The sequence below is a fragment of the Euprymna scolopes genome, chromosome 5, assembly GCF_053919585.1.
Source record: "Euprymna scolopes isolate OS-2025 chromosome 5, ASM5391958v1, whole genome shotgun sequence".
Classification (NCBI taxonomy): Eukaryota; Metazoa; Mollusca; class Cephalopoda; order Sepiida; family Sepiolidae; genus Euprymna; species Euprymna scolopes.
In genome coordinates, this window is record NC_136486.1 from 102,257,892 (window position 1) to 102,268,447 (window position 10,556).

The following is a 10,556-nucleotide window of genomic DNA, read 5'->3' on the forward strand; positions in this document are numbered from 1 at the left end:
TATATATATATATATTGAGCAATAATAAAATTGGCTAATTATGGCATTAAGTGAGTAGAATAGCAAGAATAGCATTGTTTGAAACTCCACGGAATAAGGATTTTGTAAATTGTTTTGGGGAGTATTCAGTCGAACAATAAATTTTGATTTTAAAGTTCAACTTACAGATTTAATTTTATTTCTCTTACAATAAGCTCTACTCTCTATTGCGTATTGAGCTTTTTTATTCAGTCGGAACTAAATTTTCTATATATAAACACTGTTATTTATATTAGTTTGAAGTTTACCGTTGCGTATATCAGGTAAACGCTACATCCGTTCCATTACTATATATATATATATATATATATATATATATATATATATATATATATATATATATATATCGATGCCTCTGTTTAGTCTTGAAAGGTAAAAGATACTCCCTAGAGGGAAAGCTGCTTGTGTAATTATGAACGAATATATATATATATATATATATATATATATATATATATATATATATATATATATATATATATATGTGTGTGTATATATATACTAGCAAATGTACCGTCGCTGACTGGGTTCAAAAACAGCCTACAGAAAATGGACTTTGATTTATGAAAGTATGATAGGTTATGAAAAGGAAGGGTTGTAAAGAGATATCTTCGAATTTGGGGGTATCAAAACCAAAGCAAAATATGATGAAAGTAAAAATAAAATAGATAAACCCCAGAATTTATTATACCGTACCTGTTCACACTGAAACACTTATCACAATATTCTGTGGGTCTATATTAAAAAAAAACTTGTTAAACTTTATGACATATTTCCATTCTATGGAGGTCAGGTGCGAACGAACACCCCATAATTTTATTATACCATATTTCTTCAACCTGAAACATAATTATCAATGTATACTTACGCATATAGATATGAAAAGTCCTTATTAAAGTGTGTGTCTATTTCCATTCTATGGAGGCCAGACGCGAACGCAGACCCCACAATTTTATTATACCATCTCTACTTAAGTTAAAACATACTTATCAAAGTATTATTATGTACATCTATATCAAAAACCCGTGTAAACGTTTTGTTTTATTTAAATTTTAATTTTTTTATTTCCATACTTTGTGGACCATGGCGAACGCAGACCTCACAATTTTAATGAATCATTATTATGCCAGATCAAACATACCCATTCCTGAATCTCGATACATCTTCTATCATTATATGTGATCAGTTTTCGATAATAGTCAACCATATAGGAGCCTATTCGTGACCAGACACACACACAGACCTCTAGCTTTATATTATTGAAGATATATATATATATATATATATATATATATATATATATAAATGACAAATGTTTGTATTCCAAATACCATGATGTTGACCAACTTACAATTTATTTTTTTAATTTCATTGATATATATAGATTCTTTCATTGATATAATAATTAAATGAATGATTTTGTGCTACGAAACAGTTACTGTCAAGAATTGGAAATGTCAGCGAAATTAATGAAATAAATCGTAAGATGGTCAACATTATAAATTTTTTAATATAGACCTTTGTCATATATGCGCTGTAATCGCAATGCACCTCCTTAAATTAAGGATTTGTATATAAAAAGTGAAATATAATTGAAAAAATCATACTTTCACACACACACATGTATATGAAGAAAATAGTGGACGAGAGAAAATAAATATGGATACATATAAATTTATTTATCAAATCAATTGCGAAAAACGTCAATTGAAAGAGAGGTTATAAATGCTCTTTATACCTAGGCATTTTGAAGTCTAATGCTTCTCCTAATTTCTCTCTTACGTAAATTCTTTTAACATTTCCTTCCTAATAAACCTTAGGTTAGTTGTTACATTCATTTTTATCTATTCTTCTGATGAAAAGCATTAATCTTCGGAATGCTTAGGTATATAGGATTTATAACCATTAATCACCTGGACAGTTTCCTTATAAACTAACAAATAAACACGTATTTACTTCATCTTGTCTATAATTTTCTTTATATGCTTTGCAGCTGTGATATATATATATATATATATATATATATATATATATTATCTGGGAAAGTTTTAACTTTTAAAAATTTATATAAAAAGCTTGTTTTATATGCTTTGCAGCTGTGATATATATATATATATATATATATATATATATATATATTATCTGGGAAAGTTTTAACTTTTAAAACTTTATATAAAAAGCTTGTTTAATTCTTATATTTTTTATCATTCGTAAGAAAACTATTTAGTCAATAAGTCATTTAATCACCTGCAATATATGCATAAACTTGCTCTCTCGAATTTACTATAGTACTAATATTAATTTAAGGGATCATCGGTTGTGTACCATGAAACACTGTTTCGGGGATTTAAAAGCAAAACATTATATTAAATCATGGCTCTCAGCAGTGTTGATCAAAGACCGCCTCCCTAAATCTTAAGAAAAAATGTTATAAATATTAGATCTAGCTTCCTATACTTAATTAATTGGGGTAGCCCATTCATGATATAAAATGAATTCCTTACCTGTGGGATCCGTCCGTTTCCAAATTCAAAATGGATATATTTTTTTTAATTTACTAGTCTTTTATTTATAAGATTAGGATTAATCCATTTGACTACTTATCAGCCTTACAATGAGGATTGCTTTATATATTTACATTCTTTTTTATTTAATATATATATATATATATATATATATATATATATATATATATAAATGTTAAAAATATTTATAAATACATACGTTTTTTTTATAATTTATTTTTTATTTACTTATATTTTTTATTTCATATAATACATTATATATATATATATATATATATATATATATATATATATATATATACAGAGAAAGAGAGAGAGGAAGAAAGGAAGAGAGAGGGGATAAAATATCAATAATTAATTGTATGATTTAAAATCAGTTTCAAAAGGAGAAACAAAAATAACTCCGAATAAATGTAGGATCGTTCCGGAAACGATATCCATTTGTTTATTATTCCTTATTAAGAAATATCCATTGCTAACGATAAGTCTTTGACATTTGTGCCAAAAGACAAGATAAATTAAACATGGATCTATAAATTTACTCAGGGAAATTAAAGTAACCACTTTTGTGGCCGATTGTCTATAGAGGTTCACCCGTTGTACTCTCTCCGATACATTGGTTTTATTTTGGTGTCTTCCCCTTTTATCTCCCCGCCTTTGTACTAATAAGGAGAAAGTATCCAAAAGATATTTGATTTGTCAATCTTAAATAAATAAATGATTATCGTTTCCGAAACATTCATACACTAACTTGGATTTTGTTTTGTTTCTTCTTTTGAAGCTGATTTATAATTTCACAATCATTTATCTTTTATCCTCTGTATTAATATAGCTCTAAGTAAATACACCTATCGAGTCTACCATATATCTGCGTTACTTCATGCACAGTACTTTTAAAGTATTCGTACATTAATTGAAACTTTGCTCTTTTGAAACCTCTCGTTTATTACTCTCTCTCTCTCTCTCTCTCTCTCTATATATATATATATATATATATATATATATATATTACACGGTGGTCACCACTTATCAAGGCCCGGAAGCCACTCAGGGATAAGGATTATTGCAAGTAAAGCACGTTAGTGTGGAAATTTGATGAAGTGTTTACTTAAGGGGGCGGTTCATTAGGAATTTGTTAACGTTGGACTTGAAGACATCCAAGTTGTAGTCAGGTGGGAAGCAGGCAGAGTTCCACAGGCGTGCAGTTCTAGGAAAGAAGCTTTGTTCATGGAATCCACGTTTTGATTTAGGCACAGATAAAGAGTGGGGGAAATTTTCACAGTGGATTCAGCTAGTGTTTTTCGTGAAAGATTGGCGAGGGGGGACCAGAATTGGATATATATATATATATATATATATATATATATATATATATATATATATATATATATATATATATATATATATGATTGTTGAGCTGAATTAAATCCGACGATATGAAATAAAATGGAGGTGGAAGGACCTGGATACTCAACGTTTCGCCCGATTTATGCGAGCTTCTTCAATGACCATCCCTCTTGAAGAAGCCCGCATAAATCGGGCGAAACGTTGAGTATCCAGGTCCTTCCACCTCCATTTTATTTCATATATATATATATATATATATATATATATATATATATATATATACGAATTTAGGCAGTAATGATATCCGTAATATATATATATATATATATATATATATATATATATATATATATATATATATATATACGAATTTAGGCAGTAATGATATCCGTAATATATATATATATATATATATATATATATATATATATATATATATATATATATATATATATATATGAATTTAGGCAGTAATGATAACAGTAAAAGTGGCATCGTTAAAATGACACAAGTGGATGTTATGTTAAGAGTAAAGTATGACCTCATCAAAATCTTGCATACAATACATAAATGAAAACATTAAGTAGTTCGACAATTTCAACATAAATTATATTAATATTTAAAAGTGTATAAGGTCTCTAAACAACCTTCACCCCCAACAAAAAAAGAACATAAAATGTGTACTTTTAAGCGATCACATGCGAATACCATATACATATTTGAATTAAGAGAGAGAGAGAGAGAGAGAGAGAGAGAGAGAGAGAGAAAGATAGATAGAATTTTCAAATATATAACGTTAAACAATCCAACATTCCCGTACAATACTAATTTTTTAAAGCAGATTACTAACGTAAAACCACCTGTGACCCCCTTAAAGTAAAGTGCGTAGAATGTTTCTACCATAGCATGAAATGATTGAATAAACTAACTGTAGAATGACCCTAAATGGTGGATCATTTTACGCTAAATTTACACGCATGTAAGTTTAGTCTCTTCCTGCTGCAGTGCACTTGTTGCGTTGCAACCATTTCAGGAAAGCCCGATGAATGTTCTCTTGTGTGAGCGTGTAAATGGCTCTCGTCACCGCCACCTTCATCTCCTAAATTGTGTCATAACGACAGCTTCTACAGTTTTTCGTTAGCTTAGGGAATAACTAAAAGTCACAGAGTACAAGGTCTGGATAATAGGAAGGGCAAGGAACTGTCTTGATATTCATCTTGGTTAAATAGTCTGTGACAAGTATGGAGCTGGGGTCGGGTGCATTCGCGCAAACCTTCAGCATCTTCAGTTCCTTGTGAATAAGTGTGTGCACAGTTCCTTCACTGACATCAAGCCGTGTGATTATTGTCTCTGTAGACACATGACGGTCATTATCCATGGAATTCTTTATTTGGCCAATTAACTTTGATGTTCTGGCTTCCTTACTGCTCCCTCACCTTTCATCATCCATCACAGATACCCCGCGTTCTTTGAATCTCTTATACCTCTCCAAAATCGATGCTTGATTCATGCAAGATGGTAAAAAAAACAGTCTGAAGAAGAGTTTAAAACAGTATACACATCTGAATTAGTATATCGTTCTTCTTTAATGTGCACACGTCCAGATTGACTTTTTTTTATTAACCAGCTATGACAATCAGGCTTTAATTGAGTGTATTATTTTGCCCATGTGTTTATGGGTACGGATTAATTTATCTACATGCATAAATATATGGTTGTGTGCATCTATAGGGTATGTAACGTGAGCGAATTATTTTTTTTACTATACAATTTAATGAGATGCGACTGTAACTGTAACGTACCCCTGCTTCATATAAAGAAACAAAAAAACATTAAAATTAAAAACATGCTACATTGATTGCTTATAAATAGGGCTATGACAACAGCATACTTTTTTCATTGTTTTGACTCTCGGGTGTATATCGGTTGATATCTTATATGCTTTTATATAGAGTGATGTGGTTCCTAGTTGATTAACTGTGTTAAACTGTGTCGGATATTTACTCAACAGCCAAATCAATAAAAAGAATATGCTGTTGTCATAGTCCTACTTATAAGCGCCCTGGCAGGGATATTTTCTTAGTATAAAAAATATTAACCGCTTCAGAAAGTATCTCACTCTACGTATACAAAAGCCAAATACGTCTTCAGATGGAAAAGTGTTTCGACATCTGTGTTGGGGCTGCTGAGAAAACTGATTCCTGCCTTGACAAAGTACACAATTGAAATCTAATAGGCGATGGCCTTTTCTCTCTCTAACTTTCTTTTTCTTAAAGAAGAGACTTTGCGAATCCATCTCTGCTCTATCTTATTTGATGGTAGGTGCCCGACTAAGCTTCAATCTATGCTCCGTCCCCTGTAAAACAGTCGCAACAAATACTCGTCTAGCTACAATAATTGACAACAATTTACCTCACTCTTTACCTATGCCTAAAGCTAAACTAAAATTTCAATTTTATTTACTAGAAGTGTACAACTGTGGAACACAATACACTTCTCAGCAGACTATAATATAATCCTTTTCCGGTCGAATGTTACAAAGTTCGATAAATATTACCTTATGCTACAACAGAATACTGCCCACTCTAATTTGTTTTTTTAGGGGTATTCGAGGTCGCTGATAACGACTCTGAAATCAAACCCGTCACAAATTTACCGTTTGCATGGTATGAACCCCTGGAACTTGGGACTATTTTTTTGCCATTTCTACGCCTTCAGTCGTGTTTTCCTTTCATGATGCTTTCGCGTGCGAACGGGCGTAGTGAAGTGACATCACATTGCGCAGGAATTTTTAAGCGGCTATTTGAAATAAGAAAGTCCCCCCAAAATGTGGTTAATTTTTTTTGTCTTATGTAGTTTTTAATGCATTTTATTGATTTAAAACAAAGTTTTCATGAGAGGTTTACAAATGAACCACACACACACACACACGTATATATATATATATATATATATATATATATATATATATATATATATATATATATATAAACTTTATTATTTCAAATGGCCGCTTTAAGATTCTTGCGCGATGTGATAAGTGATTCACTACGCCCGTTCGCGCGCATCATGTAAGAAAATCACTACTGGGGGCGGTGAAATGGCGCAAAATAGTCCCGAGATCCAGGGGGTTGATCATCAGATTCGTTATCAGTGACCTCGAATACCCCTAGAAAAACAAATTAGAGTGGCCAGAGTTCTATTATAGCGTAAGGTAATATTTACCCAAAGTTCTTGTTAAACAGTGTTCTTATATAATTAAACCGTAACCAATTTCCGCCATTTTGTCTCATCGTCTACCTAACAATCTATGTGTACTAGAATGGCACCACACCGTGATAAGCGATTACTTTCAAGTAAAAAAAAAAAAAAAAATTAAAAGATAGGAGCATCATATACACGGTTGTTCCAAAAGTAATACCTCTTATAATTGAACTCAAAAACTAAAACCTTGAAGAGCTACTAAGGTAAGGGGGGTACCAGTAAAAAAAAAAAAAAGCGATCGTTTTATATGCTCCAGATTAATTTTTCTGCATAGTCACCATTATTCTGAATGCATTATTGCCATGACTCGGTCGTAAATTTCTTGTAGGCGCTTTGTTACTTACATCTCTGTCACCACTCTTAAATCGACGAACTCATTTCATATTTGTGTTGACATTAACTGTATCGGCTTCGTTAATGTTCAACAAGTGCCGATGAATGTTGATCTAGTCAATTTTTTTTTCTGCATGGAGAAATTCAATCACGTACCTCTGCTTTTGAACGCATCCATGAGAGGGGTCGCTTTCTTAGAGTCTCACACAGTCAATATCTGCAAGAGAGAGATTAAACTTAATGCATATGTTCAATCACCATCTCAATGCGATTTGCAAACACCTCTAACCCATTCGGGCGAAATAAAGAATAGAGGAAGCATTAACTCGTATATATTTGTATAAAAGGCATACACGTGGATGAATGAGAAACAGGACTGGGTTCGAGTCCGTTATTATTATTATTATTATTATTATTATTATTATTATTGGCTCACATGGAGCTTTCACAAAAATCATCAAAGATCTGATTAGAAACCTGTGGTGTTCCCTGGAAGCTGAGTGACAACAAGTCTCCCCAGATGTCCAGCTATCTCCACCTCCTTCGACAGCATTTGCAAATAAATTTGCGTTATCGCAATAGCCTCTTACCATTGATTTCTCGCTGGCAGCGGCCATTGGTCTATACTAGAATTTGAGTGGCACTAAGCCTCCCCAAGATCCCAGTTCTCTTCCCGCTTGTCCAGCGGAGGTCTGGTCAGCACTCTCTCCTCGGTCTTTCCATCCTCCTGGACCTTTCTCTTCACTTATTATTATTATTATTATTATTATTATTATTATTATTATTATTCAGGGCTCCTTCAGTCTTTAACAGACGATGGATACCCACGAAGGGTTGCCTGCACTTTAATTTTTTGTAGCAAGAGGTGAGCAATCTTCAACCACACATCTCCTGAGTCGACATTTTTAAATACCAATGAAGTGTGTGCACAAGACGACTAGAAACAAATGCCGAGATAAGCGGAGAGCACATATAGCACCTAGAATTCCCAAATGGTCACCCATCTGGTACTAACCAGGCTCAACGTTGCTTAACTTCGGTGATCTGACGATAATCGGTGTGTCAACGCGATTATGCCGTATATTATATTATTATTATTATTATTATTATTATATTATACACTAGCAATTCAGCCCGGCTTTGCTCAGGCCCTATGTACTGTTCATAACTTTATATGCATATGTATATATTTAAAAGTGGGCATATGTAATGCCTTTCTATACAATAGGCTTTCTTAACTACCAAAGAGAAAAGTTGCTAGAGATCGCACAGGTCATTTTTTTTTTTTACTTTGACCCAATTTTGTCCGTTTAAGATTTATTGTGTTGGGCTCAAATCAAATTAAAATGTCTAACCCATATCCAAGTAAGCTACATATAAAATTTCAAGTGTTTAGACCCAAAACTGATGGAAGAGTTTGGTAGAATCTACAAAGGTTAACTCTTTCAACTTTGACCTCTTGGCAGACAAATTTTCGCCCAAAAACTGATTAAGAAGCTTGCTAAAAGTCTGTAAAATTTCAATTGTTTAAACACAAAATTGGCTTAATAGTTTGCTGGAGACCGCAAAGGTCAAGTCTTTTGAACTTTGACTCCTTGGAAGCCACATTTTTTAGCAAAAACAGACTAAAAAGTTTCTCTATGTCTGAATACACTTTATGTAAAATTTCAAATGTTTAGACCAGGAACTGGCTGAGTATTTTTGCATATATCGCAGAGGTCTAATTTTTTAAAAACTTTGACCCCAATTTTGCCTCCTTAACATTTGTTTTGGGCTCAAACCAAATTATAAAGTTAGACCCATTTCCAAGGAACCCATATCTTAAATTTCAAGTGTTTAGACCCAAAATTGGTGGAGGAGTTTGGTACAGTTCAACGATTTGACCTTTGACCCCTTAATAGCCAAATTTCTGGCCGAAAACCGATTAAGAAGAGTTTTCCAAATTTCAATACGCTCTATGTCAAATCGCAATTCTGTAGACCTAAAATTGACGGCGTATTTGGTAGGGAAATGTACACAGATAGACACACACATAGATATTTTCACTTTTATAGATATACTAGCATAGGTGGCCGGTGTTGCCGGGTGTGTATTGAGCAAAAAAAAAATTGTAATAGGAAGGCAGACTCGAACCGGTACCGCGAAGGAGGGAAAGAACGGGGAAAACGTGACGTATTTACTGTTACGACCACCGCCAAACCGGAAGTGACATAGGTTTAAATTAAGGCTTGACTATCGAAAAAAGGGGATGACTTTCGAAAATATCGGCAAAAAAAGCGACCTCTCCCTAAAGAAAAGTGCTCAGTTTAGGGTGAAGAAATTAATGTTTTTAGTCAATTTTTCGCTATTTGTCGTCTGAATGGTCGAGCTTAAAAACGATACTTTAGTAGAGTTGTCAAAGGTCGAATCGTTGAACTTTGACTCCTTAACAGCCAAATTTCTGGCCAGTAACTCATTGCAAAGATTGTTCCAAAGCTCACTACCCTGTATATCAAATTTCGTGTCTATAGACTGAAAATTGACAGTTATTGTGTAGGGAAATGTATACAGACAGACAGTCAGACACTTTCAATTTTATAGATATATAGATAGATTATATTATTATTATTATTATTATTATTATTGTTGTTTTATTGCTGTTGTTGTTGTTGTTGTTGTTGTTGTTGTTGTTGTCGTCCAATATCACGCAGATAGAATCAACAATGAAAGATAATAACACACGGAAGACGAAGAAAAAGCTAGAAAGCTAGAATGAAAACAAGAAAGAAAGAGAAAAGGGTCGACTATTGGAGATGGAAGGAGAGTGTGGAGGAAGAGAGAGAATAGGCAATAGCATCCTAATTACCTATATTGATATTAGTCTGAATCCTAATGACTTGTGATAAATGAATTGTCGATGTCATAATTGTTAAGCCTAAATTCATCCGCGCAGTATTCAGACAATGTGTATAATTTGTACAATGCAGACTTTTAGGCCAAACTTTATTTAATATCCAAAAGAAATTATCAACACAGGACAAATCCATTGAATATGAAAGAATGGCATGA

At 32.7% G+C, this 10,556-nt stretch overlaps 1 pseudogene; it reads right to left on the bottom strand.

Annotated features, from left to right (window-relative positions):
• Positions 1-8,475: 8,475 nt before the first annotated feature.
• On the bottom strand, positions 8,476-8,592 carry LOC145277142 (5S ribosomal RNA; annotated as a pseudogene).
• Positions 8,593-10,556: the final 1,964 nt, after the last annotated feature.